Below are 20,897 nucleotides of genomic sequence, written 5' to 3' on the forward strand. Positions count from 1 at the left end.
GCATTGCCGGGTCCAGCTTGAAAAGGAAACCTGCCACCTCACATCAAGGAGTCAGAGTTGGGAGGCAGCAGGCAACACTCTTGGAGGATGGAAGGATGAAGAAACAACAGGAGTTTGTATTGTGGTTACAGTTCTTTTGCACAGGTTGGTAAAAGGTGTCTTGGATAAATAAATATATATATTTTTTTTTTAATCCAGAATTGTTTTAGGCATTAGAGTGTCTGATGTTTGGAAGCTCAGTGGCACCCCCCTGGTGGTTAAAATTTGTTGAAACTGAGTAGTGGTTTGTGGTGGCTAAGAAGTGAGCCATACAAGCAATCATCTGTTGTGATGCTAGTGATTCTGCTGAGGAGTGTGCTTGTAATGTAGTGCATTGCTGGGTCTGCACCCATTTGAACTGTTTTTAATTGGATTCCACAGGGGACTGCAGTTTTTTGGGTGTCCTTTGAAAAATACAACATGGTATTGTGGGCTATTTTTAAAAGTAAAAATAAAACTGCTATGGTGGTGCTAAGCACAATTTGCATAACTTAACGCATTTTAGGGCAGAACCTGCCATAAAAGAATACAAACTCACAACAAAGCCCCAACAAGTCCCTAACTTCGCTTTGGATTCTTCACCTAATCCAAGGACACGAATGTGTGAATCTTATTCAATGTCACAAACGGTTTGCATGTTAAAGGTAGAACTGAAATAAAAGCAAACGGCCTTTAAAATAATCAAACATCTCAAGGGCATAATTAACTGAAAAAAAGAAGGGAAACAGTAAAGTATAGGAAAAAAATGATTTTTTAGTTAATATCAGCAAGTGAGTTAGATATTCAGAAAGATAATGCAAAGACTAGGAGACCTTGACTTTAAAACTGCTGACATTAAAATACTTACACTGTTGTAACAGTCAACATAGGATGGCTGGCATCCCGGCCGTGATGGATGGCTCCTTACCTGGCTGGGAGTCCCTTTTAATGGGAGGATGAAGATGGATGGGCATTCTGACCAGACGTGCTTCCTGGATAACAATAAATCTCCTTATTGGCATCTGAGACTTGGCCTGTGCTGTTGTGTCTGGGGTTTGGGGTGCTAGCCCCCTAGTGGTTCACACTGTTAAACACTTTTAGTACATAGTTATTTTTCATAAGTAGCTGAAATTTGTATGAAAGCTGGAACTACACAATTTTTGTAATAGCACTATATGGTTCTTTACTGGATTTTGTGGTTCCTCATAGAAGCATTTCTTGAAAAACCAGCATTTCATTCCAGGAAACATTTGCAAAATTTCCAAATGTGTAGAAATAAAAACTGAAACTGTATTGTAGTCTATAAGACACTTGCAGATTAAGAAAACCTCATCAAGAGTTCTTTTCAAATCCCGAGTCATTGGTATTTTACAAATCCGTTACCATATCCACATAGGTGAACAGTGCTAGGACTGCTGCTTTTCAGTAAGGAGACTGTGGGATGGCTTCCCAGGTCCTCTGTGCATAAATGTGAAGAATTATTATCATTATTATTTATTATTATCTATTCGTGGTTACAGTATTTACTATATGAAGCCTGTTGTGGATCTAAATAAATAAGTGATTCTTTCTGGAAACCTCATGTGCATGGGCCAAACTTCATATGGTTTGGGAACCAAAAATTGTTCCCCTATGGCATCTCTCTGAAGAACCAGTATAGAAACTTTATTTTTAAGAGTGTGCAGTAAAGTAAGCAGTAACCAGTATGTTGTGTTTTTACATTTTTTTAGGTTTAAAGCGGTGCTCATTGAGCTTTTTTTTTTGCCTTTCTTAGCATCTTCAAGATCCAGGCCATAATGACAATCAGACTGCGTTCCCCCCAGTCCCCCTTAAAGTGTTTTTCCTGCTTGGTGAACCGCTGCCAAATTTCATAGCAGAGCAATATTGATTATTTCAACTGCCCAAAACGACCCATTGTGAGACACTTCACAAATCATTTGTAGGCCTTTTCTGTTGAATTCAACTGTGGGTTACAACCATGCGTCACTTAAAAGGTAACACCCCACAATTCACCCAGTTTAAGAAACAATGGTCTATTGAGTCATAGCTGTCTCCCGTACAGAGTCCAATTAAATTCTTTTTTGCTTGTGCTAAACAACATCCAACATGTCGCCACTCTGTGAGTGAAAATGTACTGTAAACCTGCAACCTTAGTGTAGAAAAGAGATCTCCTCCCTTAAAATACAAAGCGTACTCTTGTAATCATATACTTATGAAAGGGCACAGCACTGCTGTCCATTTTAATTGGGCTGTTTTGGGGCTATTTTTTAACAAGACTTTAGGCTGTATTTCCAAGTGATATCTGGCCAGCCTGATGTGATGGGAAGCTTTGCTCTACAGTGCATCCAGAAAGTATTCACAGTGCATCAAATTTTTCCACATTTGTTATGTTACAGCCTTATTCCAAAATGGATTAAATTCATTTGTTTCCTCAGAATTCTGCACACAACACCCCATAATGACAACGTGAAAAATGTTTACTTGAGGTTTTTTGCAAATTTATTAAAAATAAAAAAACTGAGAAATCCCATGTACATAAGTATTCACAGCCTTTGCTCAATACTTTGTTGATGCACCTTTGGCAGCAATTACAGCCTCAAGTCTTTTTGGATATGATACCACAAGCTTGGCACACCTATCCTTGGCCAGTTTCGCCCATTCCTCTTTGCAGCACCTCTCAAGCTCCATCAGGTTGGATGGGAAGCGTCGATGCACAGCCATTTTAAGATCTCTCCAGAGATGTTCAATGGGATTCAAATCTGGGCTCTGGCTGGGCCACTCAAGGACATTCACAGAGTTGTCCTGAAGCCACTCCTTTGATATCTTGGCTGTGTGCTTACAGTCGTTGTCCTGCTGAAAGATGAACCGTCACCCCAGTCTGAGGTCAAGAGCACTCTGGAGCAGGTTGTCATCCAGGATGTCTCTGTACATTGCTGCAGTCATCTTTCCCTTTATCCTGACTAGTCTCCCAGTTCCTGCCGCTGAAAAACATCTCCACAGCATGATGCTGCCACCACCATGCTTCACTGTAGGGATGGTGCCAGGTTTCCTCCAAACGTGACGCCTGGCATTCACACCAAAGAGATCAATCTTTGTCTCATCAGACCAGAAAATTTTCCTTCTCATGGTCTGAGAGTCCTTCAGGTGCCTTTTGGCAAACTCCAGGCGGGCTGCCATGTGCCTTTTACTAAGGAGTAGCTTCCGTCTGGCCACTGTACCATACAGGCCTGATTGGTGGATTGCTGTAGAGATGGTTGTCCTTCTAGAAGGTTCTCCTCTCTCCACAGAGGACCTCTGGAGCTCTGACAGAGTGACCATCGGGTTCTTAGTCACCTCCCTGACTAAGGCCCTTCTCCCCCGATTGCTCAGTTTAGATGGCCGGCCAGCTCTAGGAAGAGTCCTGGTGGTTTCAAACTTCTTCCACTTACCGATGATGGAGGCCACTGTGCTCATTGGGACCTTCAAAGCAGCAGAACTTTTTCTGTAACCTTCCCCAGATTTGTGCCTTGAGACAATCCTGTCTCAGAGGTCTACAGACAATTCCTTTGACTTCATGCTTGGTTTGTGCTCTGACATGAACTGTCAACTGTGGGACCTTATATAGACAGGTGTGTGCCTTTCCAAGTCATGTCCAGTCAACTGAATTTACCACAGGTGGACTCCAATGAAGCTGCAGAAACATCTCAAGGATGATCAGGGGAAACAGGATGTACCTGAGCCTAATTTTGAGCTTCATGGCAAAGGCCGTGAATACTTATGTACATGTGCTTTCTCAATTTTTTTATTTTTAATAAATTTGCAAAAATCTCAAGTAAACTTTTTTTTTCACGTTGTCATTATGGGGTGTTGTGTGTAGAATTCTGAGGAAAAAAATGAATTTAATCCATTTTGGAATAAGGCTGTAACATAAGAAAATGTGGAAAAAGTGATGTGCTGTGAATACTTTCCGGAAGCACTGTATGCTACACTTCTTCTGTATTACTTTTCTTCATGGCTGTTTTCTCAGATGGCTAGCTCATCCAGAGATGCTCATCCTTGATTTGTTATGTCCTTTCTGGGGCTGTGCCCCTGCTCTCGTTTATATGTCTATCCATTAATGCTCCTTTTATTTGTTAACTGTTTTTCACTTTTTCTTTTTAGAATAGAGCCACAGGGGGCAGGTCCTCCAATCATAATCACTTACTTGGGTGTTCTGCTGATTACAGTTCTTGTGTACCTTAATCTGATATTAGCTTCCTGAAAATGAAGCAACTGTATGATGTACACAGATAATGTGTGTGCTATTTTTAGAGAGTTTCTCAAAATCCATTTGAATTGGCTATTTTACAAGTAAATATTTATTTCTTAACCGTATCTGTGAAAGTTCCTAGCAAAGAGCATCACAAATCAACTGAAAAACAGCTGGTTGACAAACTTTCATTATATGGTATCATTTTTGGTCCTTTGATGGAATGAATTAAAGTTCTAAAAAGTAATATCAAATAAACATAAATAATAATTATTATTATAATAACATTATATGATATTATAATTTAATAGTCAGTTAAGCTAAAGTACATAAATGAGCATAAAATCAGATGCCTATTTTTTCAAAGATGGTTGTGAAAGAAATAACAGACACAAGCCTTTAAAGAAAACTACACTTTCCCAAGGAAGAACCTGTTTTTCTTTTAGATGAAATTGACATTGAGATTGGGGAAACCTTTCCAACACAAAGAAGAAACAAAAGTGTAGTGATATGGCAAAGAGAATAAGTGCCTACACATTATAACCTAGGCCAGGGGCTAATATGTGAAACATGTGGCAGCAGGAATAAGACTGCTATGGGCTTCTACATCACTAGCGCTATTATTTGACACAACATGTCTGTGACAGCTTTGCAGGTCATGCATTCTTCTTCCCACGGATCCCGACTGAGACAAAAACATGGGAGTTTCTTCTGCTTTTCTAATGTGAATTTATATTTACATTTGGGCATTTTAGGCTGTGTTCAGACATATGGTCACTCAAATCTAAAATGAACTTATCCACATCACAAGTTAAAAAAAATATTTTTATAAAACAAGACAGACAGTATGTGGGTAGATAATAACATTGTCTTTCCCCAAGGAAGAAATATTGGGAATAAATGAAGCAGTGGCGCTTTTGGAAGGAAAATTGTGGTGGGGGTTACATAGACCTGGGAGAGAGATGCTGTCCCAAGGGGTGCAGCCATCCTCAGAAACTGTGCACAGGATGTGTGTGTGAGAATGATGGGAGTGTTTTTGGGGTGGTAATCAAGAACTTAAAAGATCAGAATTTACAAAACTTGCATCTCTGATTAAATCCATTGGCCTGGATATTTGGCTGCTGGCAACTATATGTTTATTTTCAACTATATGTTTCTGTTTCAACTATATATCTTATTAGTTTGTTCCAGTTTCCCACAACAACTTGCATAAAAAAAGTGATTTCTGGCTTCAGTCCTAAATGTACACGATTCACTGTTTAGTTGGAAGAATGTTGCTGAATCTCCTTTATCAATGCTTTTGAAGATTTTGAAGACCTGAATTAGGTCCCCACACAGTCTCCTCTATTTGAGACTAAGCAGGTTTAATTCTCTGTGTCTCTCAGAGTACGGCATGTCCTTAAGTCCTTAGATACACCTGGTTGTGCTCTGCTTCAAGTGCTGATATGTCTTTTTTGCCCACAGTACTACAGTTGCTGTCTCCCTAGTGCATTATATAGTTTGAGCATAGTCCCTCAATTTATATTCAACAGATTTTGTGATATCTTAATGTTTTTATTGCCATTTTAATTGCTTCTGTCCATTGTTTAGATGTTGAAGGCTTTTTTAGAGTTTCCTGCCTGTAACACAGTGTCTCCCATCTTATATTTATAATTAATGGCCCTTTGTCCCTCATGTAACACTTTGCACTTTTCAACATTAAACTGCATTTCCCAAGTGCTCACCCAGTTCTTTGTTCTAGATGGGAGTGTGTCTGCTGAAATATATGACATGCATCTTGAGTATACTAACAAGAAGGAAAAAGTTGCTGTCCTGGCACCACTGAGTCAGAAGATAAATCTCTTCTCAGTAAGCTGTATTGCTGTAGTTGGTGATCAGGCCTATGGCATTGGTGTCAAATGTATAGATGGAGGTCAAGATGCATCTGCCTACATAGTCATAGGCAAAAAAGAAATACAGTAGTGGGCTCATCGTACTAATAATGTGGGGTGACTGTGTTCTGCGTGGAGGAAATGATGGTTCCTAATCTATACATGCAAAGTTAAAATTCAGAAGCTAGCAAGTGGTGGCACAAATTCCCAAAGCTAGGAGCTTGATGATCAACTTTGATTGCACAATAGTGCTAGATTCTGACCTATACTCAGCAGTGCTCATGTATAGCAATTTGTATTTTTTCAGTTATGCTACAATGGTATAAAAGACAAAAGATGTGGTATCATTAATATGTAAAATGGACATGGAGAACAGGCTATCTAGAGTATCCCTTGTAATGTGCCCCATCTCCAGTCTCTGGGAATAAATGCCACTGTAATTCACTGAGGTAGTCCACTTCTATTATTTTTTTTGGGCACAGGGGTAATTTGTATCTTTTCCAAAGATGTCTGTGAAAATGCCAGCTTGGTTGTTTCAATTTTAAATAAACATCCTGAAAGCCCCTCCAAACTGGATGTTTTATGAAAGTGGACTTATTTAAAATATATAAGCATACTGATAAAACACAGCAAAATATGCCAAATCTTACAGCTAATAGAATTAATAGATTTTTTTTTCAAATAAAGGATAGATTTGAATGTGGAATACCTTATAAAAGAACAATAACTAGATTTAACAAATGATTTTGTGGGCCATTGAAACCGTTAAGACTTAAGCCAAAGTGCTGATTAACACTTGAATTATCAAAGCCTATGAAAAAACTCATAATTCACCTTAAATCTGTTTGTGACCTTTTGATTACCAGTCAACAGTTCTTACCGCTGCACCACCAAAGCAGTCGTATTAAGGGCATGTCAATGCCGCACCCTAACGCAAGTTCTTTTTCTGCAGTTATATTCTTGAATAAAAGCGCACTTGTTTTGTTATACTTGTACTTTTTGTGAAAGTGTTTATTTGATATTTGGACTTCAGGCTTCACACATTATACACTTCCAAGTCTAAATTTTGTCAATTATTACTAAAACATTAAAAATGTTTTTGTTTTAATGATGTGTTTACATAGATTGTTGTAGACACGGTACACAAATTAAATGTATGTATTCCAAATAGCAATATATTATTTACCCTCTACAACTCCAGGTAACTTGCACGCAAGTAAACAGACTTGAGCTGAGAGAACTTTCTGCCCTTTCTGCGGCGGTGGTGGGATGGGATAGCAGCATATTACAACACAAAAGATGCTGACGGAGAGGTGCAAAGGGATTTAAGGTGGGCCGGGATTACGAGATTTTTTTGTAAACTTTGGTAATTCTAGTGTTAATAAGAACTGCACAGTGAATGTACTTAGAAACCAAGATGCACCAGATGAGTCTGAGGTATATATCGTGAACAATTTATTTGTTTTAGGTACTCTTTATACTATAGCACAGAAAAAAAAAAATTATTGTGAATTGTTTCTGCTAAATGTAGTATACAATTCTAGAAACATATGTACACTACAGAGTCCATTTCAAGAGTGGCTGAATAAAGTTGCCACCAGATTAAAAATTATCGACAAGGCTGAAGAATATCTGGACTTGATTACAGATGCCCTTCCTGTAGCAAATGTCAGAATGCCATTAACTCAAGAGGAGACAGAGAAACATGAAAAACAAGAATAGGTGAAGCTGCCATAGTAAATAGCTGGCCTGACATGAAAACAAGACTGGAATTTGAATATTCATGAGCACTGAAACTGCAGGGCTGAGCTGACTGTAGTTGATGGCATTAAACACCAAAGGTGATTCTGAAGGGATTAAGAAAGGAAATGCCTGACAAAAAAATCCATGAAGGTCACATGGGAATTAAAACATATAAGAAAAGGCCTGTGAGGTAATATATTGGCCAATAAACTAGAACACTGAATTCCCCTTATGGGAAAGAAAAAATCACAAAGATCCTTCAAAATAAACAAAACTTTAAATTTATTTCAACAGTAATTAAATTAGCTGCCATAATTAGTGTGATTACCCTGAGACAAAAAGAGGACTGTAACACACAGTACCACCAATAAATAAAAGACACAAGATATGAATTAATCACAACGGACTAATAAAGAACTGTGGTACAAACAAACAACAATTAAATACCTAAATTAAACAAACAAGTCCAAGAGTAAACAGGGGAGGAACCAACAAACAAAGAAGAGATTGATAAACAGACCACCAAAAGCAGGAACTTAGGGAATAAACAACCAAAATAAACTAAACACCAAAGAATTCTCAAGTAGCAGAGTCAAATCTGAATAAGAAAATAAGATCCTAAATAAACACAGAAGAAAGTGTCAAAATACAGGGAATCCACAATGCAAAAGTCTCACAAGAAGCAAACTCTATCAAAATAAAACTAAAAAGAGAAGAAGGTTTATACATATACTAAACATCACCAAGAAGAAGAATACCTTCAAATAAAACTCAAGATTTTCAAACTAGTAATTCAAGAGGTAAAAACTGATCGAAAGCACAAAAAGTTAAGCAAAGAACTGTGGCAAACCAGAGTCTTTTATGGCCCTTTCAGGTGACTGTGGTCCACATGACCCCAGACTCTGAGAGTCCTAATTTACAAAGAAGCCCTGTCCCTGAAGGGTCAGGCCAAAACTAAAAGCAATTCCAAAAGTAAGAGACCAGAAACAAAAAAAGCAAAAAACATGAACCCAGTCCAGAGAGACTCTTGTATTTTTTAACAGCTGAACAAAGCTGTTAAACTGCACACACCAAGTATATTGTAATAAAAAACCTCATCAAAGGCAAACATGAACATTTTCACCTGAAATGAAAAAGATTACCCTATCATGGCTGTTTGTAAATTCCTGTACCCAAAAGTGTGTGGTTTAAAAATAACAACGCCCAAAAGCTGTTATTCTGTGAGGGCAAGATGATAAATCAGAACAAGTCAAATACAAAGCAAACGTTATAACTAGAAGACGAGATCAAAGTGACGAATCCTGAAGCGTGATCTTAACTCATAGTCAAAAAACACAAAGTGAAAATGAGATCAGAGAGCCAGAAAGACACAAATGAACTTGGATTTTGTTTTCTTTTTGTAAGATATCCACAAACTTGGACAATTAAATGACCCCGTGAAACAAACTTTATACTCTCAGACCTGACATTACTTCACTCTTGACAACTAAAAAAAGCTGCTACCAACTGCAAAGAAACCATTAAACAAAACTATGCCAAGTGGTGACTCCACAGCAATAGAATATAGGATGCAGGAGAACACAATCAAGTATATAAACATATTTAAACAACCACAGTTTTAAAAACTAAAGTCGGGAATGGCCACAGCGACCTCAAAACCATGTACAGCTAAACAATTCATGTGAAAAAAAATGATAGAATAGACAATGACAAAAACATTATCGCTTACATAAAGTCCATTTTTTCTAGACATTACGTGCCAAAGAAAGGTTTTATATATAGTACAATGGAGCCTAAACTTCAGTTGTTTCAAACGCTTTGTATAAAGCAGAGAATTTGTTCAGACCATTTCAAATCACAATCCAATGATGTGGTGGATACGTCTGATGCTATCAAAAGTGAAAGATGGAAGAGTGAGAATGAGTTTAGTCAAAGAAGAGCATAAAGGTGAATAAAAGATTTAGCTTAACAGGGGACACCAGAAGATCACAAAGGGGATAATTAAAGATTCAAAGACGGCACAAAAACAAAACACCAGGACACAGGAAGGCACATATTATAATAAAGTAAGTGCAGACAAGACCATAGAAAGTGCCAACAGAAATGTACCATGGTGTGCAGAAGTTGCACAGACATTTGAACCCACAACAACAACACACTGCTTCCATACAGTTATCCTTATTTTACACATCATCAGGAAATGATTTTGTCTTTTGCAATTACAGTATCTGTAACTCTAATTATTGACTCTAGCAAGACATTCCAATGCAAGAGTCAGATCCAAACAGAGATATTCTCTTCCACCAATATCCACGTTTGTAGCCTTCTCATCATTAAAATAGATCAGATAGGTAGATAGAATTTTAGATAGAACAATATTTGTCCTCAGGTGAAAGTTTGTCTTTTTTCAGATTCTCTTTAAATAAATAAATATCCTCTTTAATAAAACCCCTGTGTGCGTCCAGTGTCCATGTGTGTGTGTCTTCTGGTGAAGTGCGCATGCGTGGGGAACGGTGCGATGCTTCAAAGCAGGTGCTTCAAAGGCCGCCTGACGCGTCACACAAGACAGAGAGGGCGGGACCTATAAAATATCGCACGGCCGATCCAATCGGCTTTTGGAAAATGAGATAAGACCTAAAACATAAAACACAAAAAATCCAATCAGGTACTGAGACACGGAGACCAGCTTCCCCATTGTTGTGCAAGTGTTCACTCTGAGGATGTCAGATCTGCGATTAAGAAGCTTGGCCCGGTAAAGTGTCAGTCGTTGAAGGGGTTTTCCTAAATATATGAATTTTCATGATATTACAATACGATGACTTTTAAAAGTAGATTTATTTTCGCACACATTACATCAGTTGCTGGGGAGAATCTGCTGATTGCCCACCGTTGTGACAGAAAATTAAACGCATATTATGGACAGCAAAGCCAGTATTACTGTCAGAGAAAATTACAGCCATTTTACGGAAAAAATTTAATGAGGTAAAAGGTCCCTTGCCATTTATAATAGACTGTTGACTATTCCTACTAATGTTTATGGACTACTGTTCTAGCGCCCGTTATTGTAACGGGCTTAATGTCTAGTACTATATAAATGGATAGATGAGTAAATAAATAAATAAATATACACACAAACTTTGGTCTGAACACACTATGACTATATGACTATAAAGCAAGAAACGAAAAAGAAAGAAAATTCTAACTTGGCTGTCTCAGTCCCAGTGAGGAATTATGCAGTGTGGGAGCTGGCCCGGACACAGAGAGGCAAACACCGAAGGTTCAACCACCAACACACGTTTATTCATATTTTGTCCTAATTAGAGTGCACGCAACCCAGTACTCCCGTACCAAGCACCTTTCAGTCCAGGCCTCTCTTTCCAATGCCTTTCTCTCTTCTTGACCGCCTCCACTCCTCTCCACTGAGCTCCATTCTCTTTCACCCGACTCCAGCCATCGAATGGAGGGAGGCGGCCCCTTTTATATTCACCCGGATGTGCTCCAGGTGCCTCCCGATGAACTTCCACTGGCACTACCTGGTGTGGCGGAAGTGCCGGCTGTGCACCGGAAGTACTCCAGGTGACCCTGGTCTTCGTTTCCCGAGCACTTTCGGATGTGGCAGAAGTGCTGACGACCAGGGCTCTCCAGGCATCTGGGTGCCCCCTGGAGGTGACCATGTGCCCCTATAGGGTTGAGCTTCCATGCTCCTTTCCCATGGTCCCCATAGCCACCAGGGCGGTCACCCCTCGTGGTCCGGAGGAGGCGTAATCCCTCCTTCGGTCCTTCTGGGCGTCCCGGCTGGGTACTGCCCCCAGCCGCTTGCCACAGCAGACATATTGCTGTTGGTGTAAAGGAGCCCCCATAGTGTTCCTTGACACTTCTGTTCCTGTCAAGTGTTGCTCAAAAATTTAACTTTTCAATTGTTACACTTAGAAATAATTAAATCATAGTGATGTATATAAATAACATTAAGCATGAAGCTTACATCAAATGGAAGTGAAAATAGAAAAGTATGCTTTAATCATATGTGTAAAGGATTATTAAACAGGAATAAGCTGTCTATGTCAAATGTAGTACTGCACCATCTCAGCAGGGAAAGTCCTAGGTGGGTTAAACCTTAAGGAAGAAGTAGGAGTTTTCAGATAACGTTTAGCAGAAATTTTAGGTAAAACCCCAATGAGATTTAAAAGAAAGAGAGATCGCCTTGAAGACAGAAAGAAGGGTCTGAATCTGTGAAATTGTTGCTGCACTGTTGTAAGAATATTATTTTCTTTACTATTTATGTTTAGCATTTAATCTTTTATCTTTGTATTCTACGTTTGCATTTTAAAGAATAAGATAAACCTTTTAATATTAATTTAATTATTAGAGTCTTACATTTTTCTGGTTTTAAAGGTACAGGTGGTAGTGGTTGGGGGAACATAGGGATTTCATTGAAGGTTTATTCAAGGTTAGGGATGTTAAATACCAGTCCATGAGACAATAGCCTGCAATGGCTTCCCTGTTAAAACCCCAACACCAAGTGCTAGGACCAGAGATCTGGAACTGCAGGATGAACCTTAAGAGCCTCCACATCTCTCAACCCCTAAACCAGGGTATCCCTCCAGGTAAGACACACAATTACAATTCACCACGACCAACTCTAGCTGCGTTTCCAAATATTTTCAAAATTCTGCAACTTCTGGGAAGGTTCAAGCACTGAGTATGATACGTACATCCAAAAAATGTTCCACAGTCCAAATATATTTGTTTTAAAAGTTTTAATGAAACTCAAAGAAAAAACAGTTCACACAGAAATGTTGAGAAAAATTGATAATACAGTAGACCCCCGCGAAGTTGCGGTTCAAAGATCGCGGCCTCAGTCATTTGCTGATTTTTCCTTAGAACCTGTCTAATAATTATTAGCAGAAACCGCAAATATCCTCCGCAATTTTTATGGCTTTTTTCGTGGCAATACTGTACTGTAGAGAGAACCGCGGCTTGGGATGGTGAAAATAGTCAATAGAATTTGAAACTGTAACTCCCAGCAGTCCCTGCAGTGGATCTGATTGGTCTACTGCTAAGGGTGTTGGGGCTGTTGAGGTCAAAGGGTGTCAGTGCGGCTTTTAAAAAGTGGGCCGGTGACCAAAAGCAAAAAGAAAAAGTTTTTGTAATTTGTGTTTCAAGTTCCTGTCTGTCTGCCTTCTGTTGGGTTACCTGTACTTATTCATTTTGTCCTGGATCGTTTAGTGTGTCTGGATTGTCTGCCGTCTGCCTGTGCACATTAGGACTGCAAGAGGATTCATGGCCATCCTGCAAGGAAAGGAGCGCTCCTGAACCCGTCTTCACCATTTCAGGAACTACAGGTAGGACTATCTTTACATTCAAAGTGCGGATCTCTGGACTATCTATTTTCATCATTACATTTCATCCGTTGCCACTTTTCATGAACATTTTCATGATTTACTGTGTGTTTTGTTTGTGCTTTGTTGTATTTAATGTGTAATCGTTAAAAGAGGAACATGGGTGGTATCGCTGTTTTCATTTGTTTTCATTACATTCTTTATTTGCTGTTTGATTACCGGTTTGCTTTGTTTTTGTCTCTGTTTGTGAGTGCGCGCTGGTCGGCTTGGTGTGTCCCTGGAATCTCCAACATAAAAATAAATAAATCACCGTCGACGGTGTGAATCTTAGCAGCACCGGACCGCTACAGCGTTATTCATTTCTCCTTGCTGCTGATTAATTATGATACATCTCCAGCTGAGTGTTCTTGTGTTTTCCATTTACTTAAAAGCCTGAACAGCACCTGTCCTTTTTGGCTGATTGCTTTGTTTATCTGTCCTCCCCCAGACATTCACTGCTCCTGTTAGGGATTGTGCTCCCCTATGATGTTTGTCTATTGTTTAATCGATAACTAACTGCATACTGAGCTTGTTTACTTCTGAAAGAGACAAGTTTGTTTGAAGTGTTTAAATAAAAGTTTCTGTCTCTACAGTATCCCGTGTTTCAGTGACTCAAGCGTGAGCCGCTCTAAGACTAGCCTGCCAGCGCCAGCGCTTACCTCTGCATGCTTGTGTGCAGCCGTTTCATGTGCAGTTGGCTCAGGGATTTACATCCATGGCCTCCGTTGCACTTTGTACATATTGTTCCAGTAGTTTTTTTAAGTAGTTTTTACAGTTCATTAGCAGTGTGTAAAAGGATCAGTGTTGTAGTAATTGTGATGGTCTTTGCATGAAAAAAGTGTTTCATTTTCACTTTTTCTTTGTGAATTGTGACGTTTACTTAAAGTGCAGCAAAAAAAGTATTTGGTGTCCAGGGATGCATTAACCTCCAAGTATGTGGCAGTTTAAGAGTTAAAGCCCCAAGGTGCCGCCGAAACGAGCTGCACCGTCTAAGGCTTCTGGCAATGAAAACGCGCTTGAATACAGTACATATAGCGGTAACATCGGTATTTTACATTCTAGCACTGCGGGAGACATAGCAGTACAGTATACAGGTTTACCTTTACATTCTTTTTTAGGTAATGTATTAAGCTGAGTTTGAAATTAAATTAAAGTGTTTTGGGGGCAAATTTATGTGTAAGGCATTTTTTTAACCATATCCAAAATCCGCGGTTTTTCACAATTCGCAGGTTCTCTAGGAACAAAACCCCCACGAATTTTGGGGGTGTACTGTACACACACAAAATAACTTCTTGCATGTAATTTTTCTGTTTTAGGTTTATATATCTTAGTTCAGCTCCCATAAGTTATTATATTCATTACTATTTATTTTGCTAAGTACATTGTTGTATACGTTACTACAATGATTTCACATACACTGTGACAGAAAACTTTATGCCTCTGTAACTTTCTATTTGCAAGCAAACAATCAAATCAATCTAACAGGCTACGCTTCTGTCTATCATAGCAGGTGTTACGTTTAAGATGAATGTCAGGGATTTTCCTCTAACATCCTAGCTGATGGGGAATAAAGTAAAACCCATCCATCCATCCATCCATTTTCCAACCCGCTGAATCCGAACACAGGGTCACAGGGATCTGCTGGAGCCAATCCCAGCCAACACAGGGCACAAGGCAGGAACCAATCCCGGGCAGGTTGCCATCCCACCGCAGTAAAGTAAAACCTTCTATTATAAAGCTAGCATTCCATTATAATTAAGCAAACACTTGTGTGAATTTAACATTAACATTACCTTACCAGGACTGGCTTTTACACTACCCTAAACAAGGCCATCACCAAACTGTTTCACAATTATTTGGACTGCTTTTGCCATCTGAATATCTGTATTTTAGATATTTGTCCTACATTTTGTAATGGCAAGACTTGAGGGGGGGGAAATCATTAACAGTTTAGGGACTGTAAGGAGAAAGACCAAAAAAAAGTGCTTGAAAATCTGTCTGCCTGTTAAACTCGGATAACCTGACTTCATTTGTATCAGCACATTTAAATTAGGAAATTAGATTTTATATAATATTTAACGTTATATTTTCATCTCTGATAACAGTTCACATATCAGAATTCTTATTTCTTTAAATCAGAGATTTACTTAGACTTTTAATATTTTTAACTAATTTAGGATTTTACATATACTTGACTGCATAAGAGGTGTTACTAGAATATACCATTTATCCGTATGCCGACTGGTGTAATTTAAAATATATATGTTTTATGTAAATGCATTTAAATTATAAGTCACTGCTTTGTTAGATTTCTTCAGTCTGTCATGTTGCATTGAACAAGAACCCATGGGGCTCCACCAGTTAGTGAAAATAAGGGACATCCATGAGAAATGATTTGTAATAATGACTCAAGACTCATTTTCTGTAGCAGGACCAATCAGGTACCCCGCTTAATACAAACAAAATTAAGGCAAAGTAAAAGTTAAAAAGAAAATTGCAAATGTCTTGTGTACTCTGTAGGCCATTGCTGCTGGCTCTCCTTAACATAGTCTTCTGACATGGAGTTCTTTTCCTCTTTGGATGCTGGTTTAACATCAACTGGTGCCATCATTCTTTAAATTGCCCCTAGGCCAGAAGTGGTAGGACCTCAGGGTGGAACCAAAAGTGATGTTACAGTTCGGTCTGTGGGTGAAAGAGAAGGAGGAATTAGCAATTGAAATCCCTCAGGCACTTTGAGAAGCCGGCCTACCTTCCTAGAGCAGTACTCCAGTGTCTAATGTATAATTCTGGAATTATTCCTGCAAACCTAGAGCATAAAAGTGCATATTTTGATTTATAAACTTGCTGGGAGCTCTCTTCTTAACTGTTGGTCATATATTAAACCATTTATTTGATTGCATATCATAACATTTTCAAACCACCTTAATCCAATTCAAGGTTATGGGTGGAGCAGAAAACATCCGGCAACACTGGGCATCAGGTAGAAAACAGGGTGCCAATCCATCGCGGGGCTAATTTGGAATAGACATTATCCTAACCTGCATATATTTGGAGATGTGGATGAGTGAACTGGAGAACCTGAGAATGTACAAAATCCAGGACACTGGATCTGTGAAGCAGAAGTAGTAACCACAGCATCCCTGTGCCAACCCAGTTTTATTGCAACTATAAATTACATGGCATCATTTTGATTTTTCTGAGATGAGGGCATGTGGCAGTTTCTGTAAGGTTCAGATTGTCAGTAAATCTGTACATAGGCATATCTGATTCTGGTACCCAGCTAACAACACAAAGGGGAAGAAAGAGATTCAGTTAATATTCATTATAGTGACTTTAATGCTATGCACAATTACAAGCTGATTTACAATTCAGTATCAAACATATTAATTGATTATTAACTAAGAAAAACAAAATTAAAAAGTAAAACTAACAGACAGCAGAAGAAGTTACAGGTGATGAAGCCATTGAGAGGCAGAACAGAAAAGCCAAACCTCGCTGCACACTCGAGATAAGTGACAGAGGTCAATTGTGCTTTCGATTGACGGTGTAGTGCCCTGCGGCTGGGCTTCAGGAAGTTTCTTTTCATCTGCCTGTTTCTATGTAGTCATTGTACTCGATGACGCAGTGGGTATGAAATTCAGAGTGGGTGTTAAAGGTGTCAAGGTGATATGTTCATTCACAGTTAATGAGTTCAGGCAGCATCACAACATGACTTTCCCATAATAATAATAATAATAAGGATACTTATTTGACAGTTTTCCTGAAACTGGAGGAAATGTATTTTTTACTTCACTCTACATATCATTACATGACTCAGAGTACTAATTAGGCCACTAAACACAAAAACTACAAATAGAAACAATAGAAATCATTGTAATGGCAGACATTTCTTTCGTTGTAACGCTTCACTGCAAAGTAAGAAGAAATCTCGTCCAAGGTTAAAATTTCTCCAGAGACCCTGAAAAAAGAAGAAACATATATGGAAAGTCGATAGATATAACAGGGACAACTACAGTGATGAATTAAATATCTACAAATGTCAAAAAATGACATGCAACATTAGCTCTACCTTGCTGGAAACACTAGGATTGAAGGGTCACTTTTGACAGTAAAATTTTCCAAAATTGAGGTCCCATATAATTAAAGGTAGACATTTCAGAATTAATCATTTGAGCATGGTGATGGCTGAACTAGGATAGGAGGATTACAAACTCACATGTAAACTTAAGTGGGAGACCGTAAAGAGACTTAAGAATTGGGGTAAAAGACTCAAGCCACTAGTTTGTGTGATAATCCTCACGTTAACCTTGTGAAATAATGAGTTTGGAAAGCTATTTCAGCTTTTCTAAACATAAGTAGTACTAATAATTGGTAATGGGAAGATGGTACACATCGACAGTGTGGTGTGCTACTTAGTATGGCAGCAGAAGAGCAACAAGGTAGTCAACGGCATACATAAACCGAGTAAGGAGGCTTACTGCAAATGGGGGGATTGACCTCAACAGCCATGGTGAAGGCAACATTCTAAAGGAAGAACACTCTGATATCAAAGTACTTTACCTGGCCTTTCATGTAAGAGGTTGGTCATAGGGTTAATAAACCTACATCGTCAAGGACTTAAACCATTAAAAGAAAGAGAAGATAGCAGGATGGAAAAGTTGGTTAGACCTAAGCATGGTAAAACAGATTGTGATACTGACACAGGACATGACGAGTCTCAACAACCGTTGGTGCTGTGAAACAACTATTGGAAGATTTAAGAGTACTGTATATAAAGTGAACATAGCAACGATTCAGGAGACATGCTGGATATTCAAAGACAACATGGATATAAAAAACTTAATAATAATATATACAATGGAGGAGTTGACTATTGTCTGGGAACAGAGTACAGAGTGCAATAAGATGCTGCAGATGTTCTATCAGACCGTTGTGGCGAGCGCCCTCTTCTACGCGGTGGTGTGTTGGGGAAGCAGTATAAAGAAGAAAGACGCCTCACGCCTGGACAAACTGGTGAGGAAGGCAGGCTCTGTTGTGAGCAAGGAGCTGGACAGTTTGACATCTGTGGCAGAGCGACAGGTGCTGAGCAGACTCCTGTCAATCATGGAGAATCCACTGCATCCACTAAACAGTATCATCTCCAGACAGAGGAGCAGCTTCAGTGACAGACTGCTGTCACCGTCCTGCTCCACTGACAGACTGAGAAGATTGTTCCTCCCCCACACTATGCGACTCTTCAATTCCACGGTTGGTAAACGTTAACATTATTCAAAGTTATTGTCTGTAATACCTGCATTTTTATCACTCTTTAATTCAATATTGTTTTTTATCAATAAGCTGCTGCTGGAGTATGTGAATTTTCCCTTGGGATTAATAAAGTATCTATCTATCTATCTATCTATCTATCTATCTATCTATCTATCTATCTATCTATCTATCTATCTACTTGGTTGCAAAGAAGCTGGAAAACAGAAGTAGGAATTGATCAAGAGGACGACAGGATGTGCTCACTTTGAGCAAGAGGTAAGATCTTTCTCACTCATATGCGTCCATGCATTGACAGAGGAAACAGAGGAAGAGGAGAAAGAAATATTCTGTGAAGGATTGGAGAGTAAGATAACAAGCAACCAAAGCATGACATAAAGATGATAACAGGAGATCTAAGCACTAAAACAGAGAATGAAGAAGAGTATTATCCGATTGTTGAAAGGCACAGGCTGCATGCAGAGTATAATGATAATGGACAAAGGATTGTGGATTTTGCTACTAGCAAGCAAATGATTATCTGTAGTATCTGGTTCCCACAAGTAACTTTGCTAGACAATAGGACTGTGAAACAGATAGGTCACCTGTTGATTGACAAAAGACATGTGAGGAACGAATTAGATGTTAGAGCATACACTTGGGCACACTGCAACAGTGATCATAACATGGCGGTAGCCAAACTAAGGCAGTCACTTGCAAATGTAAGGCACACAAAATGAGGAATATAGAAAAAAATTGCAACGTGACAAAGCTCATTAAGGATGTTAATGTTAAGGAGGCCTTTAAAAGTAACATCATAAAAAGAGTTAGAGAACTAGAAGGAGCAGAGTGGACTATTGAAGAAAAATGGCAGTGGACTTAAGTGCTTTTTATGAAGGCAGCGGAGGAAGAAGTAGAATTCAAAGAGAAGAGACAATGGAAAGAGTGGTACAAAGAAGAATGTAAAAGAGCTATTCAGGAGCGCAATGAAGTAAGAAAGAGAATGAATCAAAGAATAACAAGGCAAAGTATTGATGACTAATAGACTAAAAAAAGAATTGTAAACCATCTGTGTAAGCAAGAAAAGAGAGCAGCACAACAAGAAAAGTTCAGTTTATTGGAGGAGAAGGAAGTGAGGAAAATGTATGAATTAAAAGGGGAAAGAAGAGGGTCTGGTGATGTGCATAATCAGGCATTAGCAGGGTAAAAGAAAACAGCTTTGGAAGTGCAGTGAAAGATGGTGTGAAAGGCAAGTGAAGTAAAGGTACTAGCAGTTTAGTACAACTTCGGTGGGACACCACTGCGAAACACAAGTGTCTACACACTCATGGAAAGTTTATGGAGTCCTATGCAGCTTTATATACTGTATTGTCTGGATCAAGTACTGACATCTCTGTTGCCACCCAATGCTATGGTGAAAGAAGTACAGGTATATTGCATTTAGTTTAAAGTCAGCATTTTTTGGAAAAATATCCCATTTTAAAATTAAGAAGGTTAAAACTTACTGTAATGTCAGAAGGTATTAAAGTACTCGATCTCAGCACTCCATGAATTCTCAAGGGCACACACAAGACTGCAATGTAATCAATAGAAGACTATAGAGCCATGACTTGTTGCATTGGCTGAATGTACCCATATGAGCTGCGATTGGTGGAAGGTGACGATATGAGGCATGATTGGTTGGCCAAAAGGCACCAGAGTGTAAAAGGCATTTCCTGCCAGTAGGGGCCGTCTTTTGACCAGAGTGAGAGTGAAGTGATAGTTTATCGCAAAGTGTTTGAAAGTGCAATAAATAATAGCTGACTTGTTCCTATTTTTTTTGTATATATTTTCTTTAGATAGTTAGTACAGATATCTTATTGAAGTAATTATTGTTTGGTGGAGGTATTTATACTTTTAGGTTTTGGTGCACTTTTTGTATACACATTTATTCTTCTTGTAAATATTTTTGTGGAATATTTTAGGACTGTTGATTGATTTTGTGTCTCAAAAAAGATTACCTTAGTTATGTAGTATATATACATTTTTCTTTTTGTTTTTGGGACATTGGGATTTCATTGTAGTTATTGTAAATAATCATCATTTTTCTTTTTTTTATTGTTTTTTGTGTGCTATTGCAGTTGGACTGTGTAACAAAGCCCACATGACACTGTTTTTGATCCTGCACCAGTCAATAAATTGCACCATTGTGTTTAAACCCAACATTTTTCTCTGTATCTTAGATGTCTCCTGCTGGTCCTGTTCGGTCCCATACTACAAGGGTGCCTAGTATGTAGTTTAGTGCCCACATTCCCACTATGTGGGGTGTCTCAGAGATTATCAGCCACAAGCAATATGCTGCAAAGGTAAAGATGGAAACCTGGTAAGCAGTGAAACACAGGTGCTGAACAGGTGGACGGAGCACTTTGAAGCGAG

The sequence above is a fragment of the Erpetoichthys calabaricus genome, chromosome 16, assembly GCF_900747795.2.
Source record: "Erpetoichthys calabaricus chromosome 16, fErpCal1.3, whole genome shotgun sequence".
NCBI lineage: Eukaryota > Metazoa > Chordata > Cladistia > Polypteriformes > Polypteridae > Erpetoichthys > Erpetoichthys calabaricus.